Raw genomic sequence first — 15194 nt, 5'->3', positions numbered from 1 at the left:
GAAGCGCTGCACTTAATGTGACCTGTCTGTGGCTGGTGTGTTTGGCTGAAGCTCTACACTCAGTGTGACCTGCCTGTGGCCAGAGTGTTTGGCTGAATTGCTGCACTTAGTGTGACCTGTCTGTGGCTGGTGTGTTTGGCTGAAGCTCTACACTCAGTGTGACCTGCCTGTGGCCAGAGTGTTTGGCTGAATTGCTGCACTCAGTGTGACCTGCCTGTGGCCGGTGTGTTTGGCTGAGGCACTGCACTTCGTGTGACCTGCCTGTGGCTGGTGTGTTTGGCTGAAGCGCTGCACTTAGTGTGACCTGCCTGTGGCCATCGTGTTTGGCTGAAACGCTACACTCAGTTTGACCTGTCTGTGGCCGGCGTGTTTGGCTGAAGCGCTGCACTTAGTGTGACCTGCCTGTGGCCGGTGTGTTTGGCTGAAGCGTTGCACTCAGTGTTATCTGCCTGTGACCGGTGTGTTTGGCTGAAGAGCTGCACTTAGTGTGACCTGCCGGTGGCCGATGTGTTTGGCTGAAGCGCTACATTCAGTGTGACCTGCCTGTGACCGGCGTGTTTGAATGAAGCGCTACACTCAGCGTGATCTGCCTGTGACCGGTGTGTTTGGCTGAAGCGCTGCACTTAGTGTGACCTGCCTGTGGCTGGTGTGTTTGGCTGAAGCGCTGCACTTAGTTTGACCTGTCTGTGGCTGGTGTGTTTGGCTGAAGCGCTGCACTCAGTGTGACCTGCCTGTGGCCATCGTGTTTGGCTGAAGCTCTACACTCAGTGTGACCTGCCTGTGGCCGGTGTATTTGGCTGAAGCGCTGCAATTAGTGTGACCTGCCTGTGGCTGGTGTGTTTGGCTGAAGCGTTGCACTCAGTGTGACCTGCCCGTGGCTGTCATTTTTGGCTGAAGCCCTACACTCAGTGTAACTTGTCTGTGGCCGACATGTTTGGCTGAAGCGCTGCACTTAGTGTGACCTGCCTGGGGCCGGTGTGTTTGGCTGAAGTGCTGCACTCAGTGTGATCTGCCTGTGACCGGTGTGTTTGGCTTAAGCGCTGCACTTAGTTTGACCTGCCGGTGGGCGATGTATTTGCCTGAAGCGCTACACTCAGTGTGACCTGCCTGTGACCGGCATGTTTGACTGAAGCGCTACACTCAGTGTGACCTGTCTGTGGCTGGTGTGTTTGGTTGAAGCGCTGCACTTAGTGTGACCTGCCTGTGGCCGGTGTTTTTGACTGAAGTGCTGCACTCAGTGTAACATAATAACATAGTTTCTAAGGTTGAAAAAAGACAATTGTCCATCGAGTTCAACCTATTTGTGGTCTCCTATGCAGGATTATTTTGTATAAAATTTTGACTGAAGTTGATGACTGCCATTACGTTTTACCCCTCTTTTTTATAATAACCATAGTGCGTGACTATGCCCCGTAACCCTGGATATCCTTATCCATTAGGAATTTATCTAACCGTTTCTTAAAGGTGTTGACTGAGTCAGCCATAACAACTCCCTCAGGCAGGGAATTCCAAACACGTATCGTACTTACCGTAAAAAAGCCTTTACGCCGTATTGTGCGGAATTTCCTCTCCTATAACCTGAGCAAGTGTCCACCAGTTCTCTGTGTTGATCTAACCAAAAACAGGTCCTGCGCAAGATCTGTATATTGTCCCCTTATATATTTGTAAATGTTGATCATGTCCCCTCTTAATCTCCTCTTTTCCATTGTAAACATGCCTAGTCTTGCAAGCCTTTCCTTATATTCCAGCGTCTCCATACCCTTAATTAGTTTGGTCACCTGCCTCTGAACCTTTTCTAGCTCCAAGATATCCTTTTTGTAGTAAGGTGCCCAGAATTGTACACATTATTCAAGGTGTGGCCGCACAAGTGATTTATATAACGGGAGTATAATACTCTCGTCCCTAGCATCAATTCCCCATTTTATGCATGCTAATATCTTATTAGCCTTCTTTGCTGCAGTCCTACTTTGGGTACTACTGCTTAGTTTGCTATCTATGAGGACTCCTAAGTCCTTTTCCAGTACAGAATCCCCTAATTTTACCCCATTTAGTAGGTAGGTGTTATTTTTGTTCTTGTTACCACAGTGCATTGCCTTACACTTGTCTGTGTTGAAGCGCATTCTCCATTTCACTGCCCAAGCTTCTAATTTAACTAAGTCGTTCTGAAGCGACTCAGCATCTCCCTCCGCATTTATAACTTTACACAATTTGTTATCATCTGCAAAAATTGACACCATGCTCTCTAGACCTTCTGTTAGGTCGGTAATGAAAATATTGAACAATAGCGGTCCTAATACTGAGCCTTGCGGAACACCACTTAGCACTTCAGTCCAATTTGAAAAAGATCCATTAACCACAATGCGCTGCTCCCTATTATCTAACCAGTTTTTGACCCAAGTGCATATTGTGCTTCCTAGCCCTGTTTCTTGTAGCTTGTAGATAAGTCTCATGTGTGGTACAGTGTCGAATGCTTTGGCAAAATCTAAAAAGATTACATCCACGGGGTATATTTACTAAGGTCCCGATTTTGACAGAGATGCCGTTTTTTCTTCAAAGTGTCATCTCGGTAATTTACTAAACTCAAATCACGCCAGTGATGAGGGCATTCGTTTTTTTTTTTGGAAGTCCAGGAAAAAAAATACGAATGAATCGGTCAAATACGCCAGCAAAATAGTAGAACTCGGTCATTTACTAAAAAGTGCAAATCTCAAAAGAGCCAAACACTGCCGTGAAAAATTACAACTCGTAAAAAAGTGCTAAAAAAAAACAGACCTGCTTTTTTGAGCCGTGATTGGATAGGCATGCACGGATCCATGAGATCCGTGCATGTATATCAGTGGGAAGGGGTGGGAAAGTGTTAGTTTTCACACAAAAAATTGCGTGGGGTCCCCCCTCCTAAGCATAACCAGCCTCGGGCTCTTTGAGCCGGTCCTGGTTGCCGAAATATGGGGAAAAAATGGACTGGGGTCCCCCCATATTTAAGCAACCAGCACTGGGCTCTGCGCCTGGTCCTGGTTCCAAAAATACGGGGGACAAAAAGCGTAGGGGTCCCCCGTATTTTTGAAACCAGCACCGGGCTCCACTAGCTGGACAGATAATGCCACAGCCGGGGGTCACTTTTATACAGTGCCCTGCGGCCGTGGCATCAAATATCCAACTAGTCACCCCTGTCCGGGGTACCCTGGGGGAGTGGGGACCCCTTCAATCAAGGGGTGTCCCCCCCCCAGCCACCCAAGGGCCAGGGGTGAAGCCCGAGGTTGCCCCCCCCCCATCCAATGGGCTGCGGATGGGGGGGGCTGATAGCCTTTTTGGATAGTTATGAATATTGTTTTTAGTAGCAGTACTACAAGTCCCAGCAAGCCTCCCCCGCAAGCTGGTACTTTGAGAACCACAAGTACCAGCATGCGGGGGGAAAACTGGGCCGCTGGTACCTGTAGAACTACTACTAAAAAAATACCCCCAAAAAATACAACACACACACACCTTGAAAGTAAAGTTTTAATACATCCATCCACACAAACATATACACATACTTACCTATGTACCCACGCAGGTCGGTTCTCTTCTCCTGTAGAATCCATGGGGTACCTGTTGAAAAAATTATACTCACCAAATCCTGTGTAGAAGGCTCCTCGGATAATCCAGAAGTAATCCACGTACTTGATAAAAATAAAAAAACGGAGACCCGATCCTCGCACTGAAAGGGGCCCCATGTTTTCACATGGGACCCCTTTCCCCGAATGCCAGAAACCCCCTCTGACTTATGTCATAGTGGGTTTCTTCACCCAATCAGGGAGCGCCACGTTGTAGCACCCTCCTGATCGGCTGTGTGCTCCTGTACTGACTGACAGGCGGCACACGGCAGTGTTACAATGTAGCGCCTATGCGCTCCATTGTAACCAATGGTGGGAACTTTCTGCTCAGCGGTTGACCGGGATTCATTGTGATAAAGTCGGCAGTGTTTTGCTAATCACTGCCGTAAAACACATGGAAAAAATACGAATGACATCGACATCGGAAAAAACGAAAATGCAGAATACGACAGCTTAGTAAATTAGTCGTAATAAATTCAAAAAGTTGCAGTTTTACACTTTCGATGTCATTCGTGATTATTCTCCCACCAAATCGGGAGAATTACGAATGTTAGTAAATATAACCCCACGTCTTTACCCTGATCTAGGTTTGCGCTTACTGTTTCATAAAAGCCAAGTAAGTTGGTTTGACAGGATCTGTCCTTCATAAACCCATGTTGATTCCTTTTAATGACCTTATTGACTTCAAGGAACTTCTGAATACTATCTCTTAGAATACCTTCCAATAATTTCCCCACTATAGATGTAAGACTAACTGGTCTATAATTACCTGGTTCAGCTTTACTTCCCTTTTTGAATATAGGCACTACTTCCGCTATTCGCCAGTCTTTGGGAACCATACCTGATATAACTGAATCCTTAAAGATCAAAAATAGCGGTTTTGCAAGTTCAGAGTGAAGCTCCATTAGGGGATGCAGTCAGTTTACCTCCAATCAAAATCCCGACGTTCAAAATCCCGACACCAATTGGCCAATGGTCAAATCCCGACAAGGTCAAAATCCCAACATGGACAAAATACAGACATGTAAAATACCGACAAGGTCAAAATACAGACATGAGTTTTTCATGATTTTTTTCATTGAAACCGACTTGTTCATACTTTACCATCCCAGTGGACCTGGAGGGGGAATATAATAGTGTGCCGAGCGCAGCGAGGCACCGTACCCGAAGCATGGCGAGCGCAGCGAGCCATGCGAGGGGACGCGGTACACTTTATATTGTGTCCATGTTAACTTATGTCGACATACACACAAAAAAAAAACTGCATGTTGGTAACAGTAACAGTTCAGGCGCGCATAGCCAATCAGGAGAGTGTCATGACGTGGCGCTCCCTGATTGACCGAAGGGACCCTCTTTGACAGCAGTAACGGGGGGACCTGCCAGTCGGGGAAAGGGGTCCCATGTGTAAACATGGGACCCCTTTCAGTGCGTGGTCCTGAATTTTTGTTTTGTTTTTTTGCCAAGTACGTGGATTTACAAACAAAGAAGAAGACCGAGCAACACAGGATTGTTGTGAGTATAATTTTTTTGACAGGTACCCCGTGGATTCTACGTGGAGAAGGGGACCGACTCTTCGTGTCAACATAGGTAAGTATGTTTGAATGTAAGTGTGCATGTATGTAATAAAGTTATACTGTCACGGTGTGTGCGTTTTGTTTTTATTTGGATTTTTTTTTTTAGTAGAACTACAGGTACCAGCGGGCCCGTTTCCCCCCGTATGCTGGTACTTGTGGTTCTCCAAGTACCAGCTTGCGGGGAGGCTTGCTGGGACTTGTAGTACTGCTACAAAAACAATATTCTTTTATTTTACACTTAGCTATCAGCCCCATCCGCAGCCCTTGGATGGGGGGACTGCCTCAGGCTTCACCCCTGGCCCTTGGGTGGCTGGAGGGGGGGACCCCTTGATTTAAGGGGTCCCCACTCCTCCACGGTACCCTGGTCAGGGGTGACTAGTTAGTGATTTAATGCCAGGGCCGCAAGGACCCATATAAAAGTGTCCCCCGGCTGTGGCATTATCTCTCTGACTAGTGGAGCCCGGTGCTGGTGTTAAAAATACGGGGGACCCCTATGTATTTTGTCCCCCGTATTTTTTGCACCAGGACCAGGCGCACAGCCCGGTGCTGGTTGTTAAAATATGGGGTATCCCCAGTCAATTTTTTTCCCCGTATTTTAATAACCAGGACCGGCTCAAAGAGCCCGAGGCTGGTTATGCTTAGGAGGGGGGACCCCATGCAATTTTTCCCCCTGATTTTTAACTATTTCACACCACTTCCCACTGATAAACATGCACGGATCTCACTGATCCGTGCATGCCTATCAGAACACGGTAAAAAAAAGCAGGTCTATTTTAAAACTACTTTTTTTTACGACTTGTATTTTTTCACGGCAGTGTTTGGCTATTGCCGGCAGAGTTTCTGAATTCGAATTTTTTGTAAATTACAGAGTTGTATCAAATAACAGGTGTATTTGACCGATGGTGTATTCATTCATATTTTTTTTCTTTGCCTTCCAAAAAAATACGAATACCCTCATCACTGCCGAGATTTCTGTTTAGTAAATTCCCGAGATGACACTTTGAAGAAAAAACATAAAATCGGTCAAAATCGTGACTTTAGTAAATATACCCTCCGGTCTCCTACGGGAACTTCCTAGGAGGGGCTGCACGCTGACGCTGCAGCTCTCCCTACAGTCAGCCAGCCTCTTTGTCAGTGTGAACTGTGAAGAGCAGGCAGCTGCGTGTTACAGCTGCCTGTGCTCCACACTGTCTCATCCCTCTCCTTCCCCAAAATAAACATATCGCTGAACTGCACAATGGATCGGCGGGCAGGGGGGTTTCCAGGTACTCAGAAATCCCCCCTGCGTGCGCATATCCCCTCCCCCCCACACACACTTCCCTACATAGCAGCAGCTCAGTTTTGACCAGTTACTTGATAATTTGCATTACACATGAATCAGGCCCAAAGTGAGGAGCATTTAGTAAAACATTGGGGGTCATTCCGAGTTGATCGTAGTTGTGCTAAATTTAGCACAGCTATGATCAATCACACTGATATGCAGGGGGGACGCCCAGCACAGGCCCGCTCCCTGGCCCGCAGCGGCTGCATGTGACGTCACCCTGCTGCTGCGGGCCGTCCCCCGTTTGGTCCGGCCACGCCTGCGTTGGCCGGACTGCTCCCACGAAATGACGGCCAAACGCTGCAGTTCCGCCCCCTCCCGCCCAGCGATCGCCTCTGCCTGTCAATCAGACAGAGACGATCACAGCCCTGCTACAGCCTTCGCCCGTCTGGCATGCGCCGGCACACTGCGGCGCCGGCACATGTGCAGTAGGGACCCGTTCGCTCGGCTGTAACAAAAAGCAGCTAGCGGACGGGTCAGAATGACCCCCATAGACAAGAGCAACAGAAAGTTTCAACTTTTGCCCACGTGACTACTAGTGATGGAAGGTCATGTAGTTGTGATCATGGCGAAGCTTTAGAGATTTATTTAAAGACTGATCATGAAGGAAACCAGGAACGTCATATTAATAATTGCTTCAGAAAAAGAGAAGTGAAGAGTTTTAAAATAAATTCTTCATGCAATAATCTTCTGAACCACGACCAATGTATCTCTTTGTTGTTTAGATGTGTAATGGTTACTCTGGAATCTGCCTTAACTTCCTCAATACCATTAGCCAACACAATTCCGATGTAGCAGGTCATATAGTGGTAACCATTTTTCATAAGAAATCCAAAATGACTGCATTAACCTCCTGGAGGACACAGGGCGGGATGTATTAACATACATCGCCACCCATCGCAGTGATGTTTATCGCATATTACTAACATATGCGATTAACAACGCAATGCGGTGATGTTGGGCTGGAGGCCCCCTGCGATACCTGTGAGGTGGTGTGCGGGGGTCTCCGTGACCTCCCTGGGGTCTCAACCAGCTCACCTGCTGGGAAGCAGCAGCAGGCTGTCCTGGGCGCCTCCTCCTCCCCCCTGCAGCCGGCAGGACCTCCGGCTGTGTTTCTAGGGGGAGGAGGAGTTCGGTTTCCGGGACCAGTGCTGCCTGGAAGAAGGTATGCCGGGGAGGAGGGGGGAGGCGTCTGCGGCGGGTTGTGGTGTCCAGTGATAAGAAGCCCATAGGCTTCTATAGGGTATCACCATCCAAAGATGGCGATACCCTCAGGGCAAAAACTCGGCGGACTGGGGTTATAACTAGAGATGAGCGCCGGAAATTTTTCGGGTTTTGTGTTTTGGTTTTGGGTTCGGTTCCGCGGCCGTGTTTTGGGTTCGACCGCGTTTTGGCAAAACCTCACCGAATTTTTTTTGTCGGATTCGGGTGTGTTTTGGATTCGGGTGTTTTTTTCAAAAAACCCTAAAAAACAGCTTAAATCATAGAATTTGGGGGTAATTTTGATCCCAAAGTATTATTAACCTCAAAAAACATAATTTACACTCATTTTCAGCCTATTCTGAACACATCACACCTCACAATATTATTTTTAGTCCTAAAATTTGCACCGAGGTCGCTGTGTGAGTAAGATAAGCGACCCTAGTGGCCGACACAAACACCGGGCCCATCTAGGAGTGGCACTGCAGTGTCACGCAGGATGTCCCTTCCAAAAAACCCTCCCCAAACAGCACATGACGCAAAGAAAAAAAGAGGCGCAATGAGGTAGCTGTGTGAGTAAGATTAGCGACCCTAGTGGCCGACACAAACACCGGGCCCATCTAGGAGTGGCACTGCAGTGTCACGCAGGATGTCCCTTCCAAAAAACCCTCCCCAAACAGCACATGACGCAAAGAAAAAAAGAGGCGCAATGAGGTAGCTGACTGTGTGAGAAAGATAAGCGACCCTAGTGGCCGACACAAACACCGGGCCCATCTAGGAGTGGCACCGCAGTGTCACGCAGGATGTCCCTTCCAAAAAACCCTCCCCAAACAGCACATGACGCAAAGAAAAAAAGAGGCGCAATGAGGTAGCTGACTGTGTGAGAAAGATAAGCGACCCTAGTGGCCGACACAAACACCGGGCCCATCTAGGAGTGGCACTGCAGTGTCACGCAGGATGTCCCTTCCAAAAAACCCTCCCCAAACAGCACATGACGCAAAGAAAAAAAGAGGCGCAATGAGGTAGCTGTGTGAGTAAGATTAGCGACCCTAGTGGCCGACACAAACACCGGGCCCATCTAGGAGTGGCACTGCAGTGTCACGCAGGATGTCCCTTCCAAAAAACCCTCCCCAAACAGCACATGACGCAAAGAAAAAAAGAGGCGCAATGAGGTAGCTGACTGTGTGAGAAAGATAAGCGACCCTAGTGGCCGACACAAACACCGGGCCCATCTAGGAGTGGCACTGCAGTGTCACGCAGGATGTCCCTTCCAAAAAACCCTCCCCAAACAGCACATGACGCAAAGAAAAAAAGAGGCGCAATGAGGTAGCTGTGTGAGAAAGATAAGCGACCCTAGTGGCCGACACAAACACCGGGCCCATCTAGGAGTGGCACTGCAGTGTCACGCAGGATGTCCCTTCCAAAAAACCCTCCCCAAACAGCACATGACGCAAAGAAAAAGAAAAGAAAAAAGAGGTGCAAGATGGAATTGTCCTTGGGCCCTTCCCACCCACCCTTATGTTGTATAAACAAAACAGGACATGCACACTTTAACCAACCCATCATTTCAGTGACAGGGTCTGCCACACGACTGTGACTGAAATGACGGGTTGGTTTGGACCCCCACCAAAAAAGAAGCAATTAATCTCTCCTTGCACAAACTGGCTCTACAGAGGCAAGATGTCCACCTCATCATCATCCTCCGATATATCACCGTGTACATCCCCCTCCTCACAGATTATCAATTCGTCCCCACTGGAATCCACCATGTCAGCTCCCTGTGTACTTTGTGGAGGCAATTGCTGCTGGTCAATGTCTCCGCGGAGGAATTGATTATAATTCATTTTAATGAACATCATCTTCTCCACATTTTCTGGATGTAACCTCGTACGCCGATTGCTGACAAGGTGAGCGGCGGCACTAAACACTCTTTCGGAGTACACACTTGTGGGAGGGCAACTTAGGTAGAATAAAGCCAGTTTGTGCAAGGGCCTCCAAATTGCCTCTTTTTCCTGCCAGTATAAGTACGGACTGTGTGACGTGCCTACTTGGATGCGGTCACTCATATAATCCTCCACCATTCTATCAATGGTGATAGAATCATATGCAGTGACAGTAGACGACATGTCCGTAATGGTTGTCAGGTCCTTCAGTCCGGACCAGATGTCAGCATCAGCAGTCGCTCCAGACTGCCCAGCATCACCGCCAGCGGGTGGGCTCGGAATTCTGAGCCTTTTCCTCGCAGCCCCAGTTGCGGGAGAATGTGAAGGAGGAGATGTTGACAGGTCGCGTTCCGCTTGACTTGACAATTTTCTCACCAGCAGGTCTTTGAAACCCAGCAGACTTGTGTGCGCCGGAAAGAGAGATCCAAGGTAGGTTTTAAATCTAGGATCGAGCACGGTGGCCAAAATGTAGTGCTCTGATTTCAACAGATTGACCACCCGTGAATCCTTGTTAAGCGAATTAAGGGCTCCATCCACAAGTCCCACATGCCTAGCGGAATCGCTCTGTCTTAGCTCCTCCTTCAATGTCTCCAGCTTCTTCTGCAAAAGCCTGATGAGGGGAATGACCTGACTCAGGCTGGCAGTGTCTGAACTGACTTCACGTGTGGCAAGTTCAAAAGGTTGCAGAACCTTGCACAACGTTGAAATCATTCTCCACTGCGCTTGAGACAGGTGCATTCCACCTCCTATATCGTGGTCAGTTGTATAGGCTTGAATGGCCTTTTGCTGCTCCTCCAACCTCTGAAGCATATAGAGGGTTGAATTCCACCTCGTTACCACCTCCTGCTTCAGATGATGGCAGGGCAGGTTCAGGCGTTTTTGGTGGTGCTCCAGTCTTCTGTACGTGCTGCCTGTACGCCGAAAGTGTCCCGCAATTTTTCTGGCCACCGACAGCATCTCTTGCACGCCCCTGTCGTTTTTTAAAAAATTCTGCACCACCAAATTCAAGGTATGTGCAAAACATGGGACGTGCTGGAATTTGCCCAGATGTAATGCACGCACAATATTGCTGGCGTTGTCCGATGCCACAAATCCACAGGAGAGTCCAATTGGGGTAAGCCATTCCGCGATGATCTTCCTCAGTTGCCGTAAGAGGTTTTCAGCTGTGTGCGTATTCTGGAAACCGGTGATACAAAGCGTAGCCTGCCTAGGAACGAGTTGGCGTTTGCGAGATGCTGCTACTGGTGCCGCCGCTGCTGTTCTTGCGGCGGGAGTCCATACATCTACCCAGTGGGCTGTCACAGTCATATAGTCCTGACCCTGCCCTGCTCCACTTGTCCACATGTCCGTGGTTAAGTGGACATTGGGTACAGCTGCATTTTTTAGGACACTGGTGACTCTTTTTCTGAGGTCTGTGTACATTTTCGGTATCGCAACCCTAGAGAAATGGAACCTAGATGGTATTTGGTACCGGGGACACAGTACCTCCAACAAGTCTTTAGTTGGCTCTGCAGTAATGATGGATACCGGAACCACGTTTCTCACCACCCAGGATGTCAAGGCCTCAGTTATCCGCTTTGCAGTAGGATGACTGCTGTGATATTTAATCTTCCTCGCAAATGACTGTTGGACAGTCAATTGCTTGGTGGAAGTAGTAAAAGTGGTCTTACGACTTCCTCTCTGGGATGACCATCGACTCCCAGCAGCAACAACAGCAGCGCCAGCAGCAGTAGGCGTTACACGCAAGGATGCATCGGAGGAATCCCAGGCAGGAGAGGAATCGTCAGAATTGCCAGTGACATGGCCTGCAGGACTATTGGCATTCCTGGGGAAGGAGGAAATTGACACTGAGGGAGTTGGTGGGGTGGTTTGCGTGAGCTTGGTTACAAGAGGAAGGGATTTACTGGTCAGTGGAGTGCTTCCGCTGTCACCCAAAGTTTTTGAACTTGTCACTGACTTATTATGAATGCGCTGCAGGTGACGTATAAGGGAGGATGTTCCGAGGTGGTTAACGTCCTTACCCCTACTTATTACAGCTTGACAAAGGGAACACACGGCTTGACACCTGTTGTCCGCATTTCTGGTGAAATACCTCCACACCGAAGAGCTGATTTTTTTGGTATTTTCACCTGGCATGTCAACGGCCATATTCGTCCCACGGACAACAGGTGTCTCCCCGGGTGCCTGACTTAAACAAACCACCTCACCATCAGAATCCTCCTTGTCAATTTCCTCCCCAGCGCCAGCAACACCCATATCCTCCTCATCCTGGTGGACTTCAACACTGACATCTTCAATCTCACTATCAGGAACTGGACTGCGGGTGCTCCTTCCAGCACTTGCAGGGGGCGTGCAAATGGTGGAAGGCGCATGCTCTTCACATCCAGTGTTGGGAAGGTCAGGCATCGCAACCGACACAATTGGACTCTCCTTGTGGATTTGGGATTTCGAAGAACGCACAGTTCTTTGCTGTGCTTTTGCCAGCTTGAGTCGTTTCATTTTTCTAGCGAGAGGCTGAGTGCTTCCATCCTCATGTGAAGCTGAACCACTAGCCATGAACATAGGCCAGGGCCTCAGCCGTTCCTTGCCACTCCGTGTGGTAAATGGCATATTGGCAAGTTTACGCTTCTCCTCCGACAATTTTAGTTTAGGTTTTGGAGTCCTTTTTTTTCTGATATTTGGTGTTTTGGATTTGACATGCTCTGTACTATGACATTGGGCATCGGCCTTGGCAGACGACGTTGCTGGCATTTCATCGTCTCGGCCATGACTAGTGGCAGCAGCTTCAGCACGAGGTGGAAGTGGATCTTGATCTTTCCCTAATTTTGGAACCTCAACTTTTTTGTTCTCCATATTTTATAGGCAGAACTAAAAGGCACCTCAGGTAAACAATGGAGATGGATGGATTGGATACTAGTATACAATTATGGACGGACTGCCACGGTTAGGTGGTATAAAAAAACCACGGTTAGGTGGTATATATTATAATAATAATACAATTATGGATGGACGGACTGCCTGCCGACTGCCGACACAGAGGTAGCCACAGCCGTGAACTACCGCACTGTACACTGGTTGATAAAGAGATAGTAGTATACTCGTAACAACTAGTATGACACTATGACGACGGTATAAAGAAAGAAAAAAAAATACCACGGTTAGGTGGTATATATTATAATAATAATACAATTATGGATGGACGGACTGCCTGCCGACTGCCGACACAGAGGTAGCCACAGCCGTGAACTACCGCACTGTACACTGGTTGATAAAGAGATAGTAGTATACTCGTAACAACTAGTATGACACTATGACGACGGTATAAAGAATGAAAAAAAAACCACGGTTAGGTGGTATATATTATAATAATAATACAATTATGGATGGACGGACTGCCTGCCGACTGCCGACACAGAGGTAGCCACAGCCGTGAACTACCGCACTGTACACTGGTTGATAAAGAGATAGTAGTATACTCGTAACAACTAGTATGACACTATGACGACGGTATAAAGAATGAAAAAAAAACCACGGTTAGGTGGTATATATTATAATAATAATACAATTATGGATGGACGGACTGCCTGCCGACTGCCGACACAGAGGTAGCCACAGCCGTGAACTACCGCACTGTACACTGGTTGATAAAGAGATAGTAGTATACTCGTAACAACTAGTATGACACTATGACGACGGTATAAAGAATGAAAAAAAAACCACGGTTAGGTGGTATATATTATAATAATAATACAATTATGGATGGACGGACTGCCTGCCGACTGCCGACACAGAGGTAGCCACAGCCGTGAACTACCGCACTGTACACTGGTTGATAAAGAGATAGTAGTATACTCGTAACAACTAGTATGACACTATGACGACGGTATAAAGAATGAAAAAAAAACCACGGTTAGGTGGTATATATTATAATAATAATAATACAATTATGGATGGACGGACTGCCTGCCGACTGCCGACACAGAGGTAGCCACAGCCGTGAACTACCGCACTGTACACTGGTTGATAAAGAGATAGTAGTATACTCGTAACAACTAGTATGACACTATGACGACGGTATAAAGAAAGAAAAAAAAATACCACAGTTAGGTGGTATATATTATAATAATAATACAATTATGGATGGACGGACTGCCTGCCGACTGCCGACACAGAGGTAGCCACAGCCGTGAACTACCGCACTGTACACTGGTTGATAAAGAGATAGTAGTATACTCGTAACAACTAGTATGACACTATGACGACGGTATAAAGAATGAAAAAAAAACCACGGTTAGGTGGTATATATTATAATAATAATACAATTATGGATGGACGGACTGCCTGCCGACTGCCGACACAGAGGTAGCCACAGCCGTGAACTACCGCACTGTACACTGGTTGATAAAGAGATAGTAGTATACTCGTAACAACTAGTATGACACTATGACGACGGTATAAAGAATGAAAAAAAAACCACGGTTAGGTGGTATATATTATAATAATAATACAATTATGGATGGACGGACTGCCTGCCGACTGCCGACACAGAGGTAGCCACAGCCGTGAACTACCGCACTGTACACTGGTTGATAAAGAGATAGTAGTATACTCGTAACAACTAGTATGACACTATGACGACGGTATAAAGAATGAAAAAAAAACCACGGTTAGGTGGTATATATTATAATAATAATACAATTATGGATGGACGGACTGCCTGCCGACTGCCGACACAGAGGTAGCCACAGCCGTGAACTACCGCACTGTACACTGGTTGATAAAGAGATAGTAGTATACTCGTAACAACTAGTATGACACTATGACGACGGTATAAAGAAAGAAAAAAAAATACCACGGTTAGGTGGTATATATTGTAATACAATTATGGATGGACGGACTGCCTGCCGAGTTCCGACTGCCGACACAGAGGTAGCCACAGCCGTGAACTACCGCACTGTACTGTGTCTGCTGCTAATATAGACTGGTTGATAAAGAGATAGTATACAATACATACAACAATATACTACTATACTGGTGGTCAGGCACTGGTCACCACTAGTCACACTGGCAGTGGCACTCCTGCAGCAAAAGTGTGCACTGTTTAATTTTAAATTAATATAATATTATGTACTCCTGGGGGCTCCTGCTATAACAACCTGCAGTGCTCCCCAGTCTCCCCCACAATTATTATAAGCTTTGCCTTTTATACATTGATGTGCAGCACACTGGGCTGAGCTGAGTGCACACAGACTGAGTCACACTGTGTGACTGGCTGCTGCTGTGTATCGTTTTTTTTCAGGCAGAGAACGGATATAGCAGAGAACGGATATATTATATTAAAATAAATAAAAGTTAACTAACAACAACTGCACTGGTCACTGTGGTAAACTCTGTCTGACTCTGCACAATCTCTCTCTCTCTTCTAATCTAATTTCTAATGGAGAGGACGCCAGCCACGTCCTCTCCCTATCAATCTCAATGCACGTGTGAAAATGGCGGCGACGCGCGGCTCCTTATATAGAATCCGAGTCTCGCGAGAATCCGACAGCGTCATGATGACGTT

Source organism: Pseudophryne corroboree (assembly GCF_028390025.1).
Source record: "Pseudophryne corroboree isolate aPseCor3 chromosome 2 unlocalized genomic scaffold, aPseCor3.hap2 SUPER_2_unloc_4, whole genome shotgun sequence".
NCBI classification, from domain to species: Eukaryota; Metazoa; Chordata; class Amphibia; order Anura; family Myobatrachidae; genus Pseudophryne; species Pseudophryne corroboree.
Note: the sequence above shows the minus strand (reverse complement) of the source record.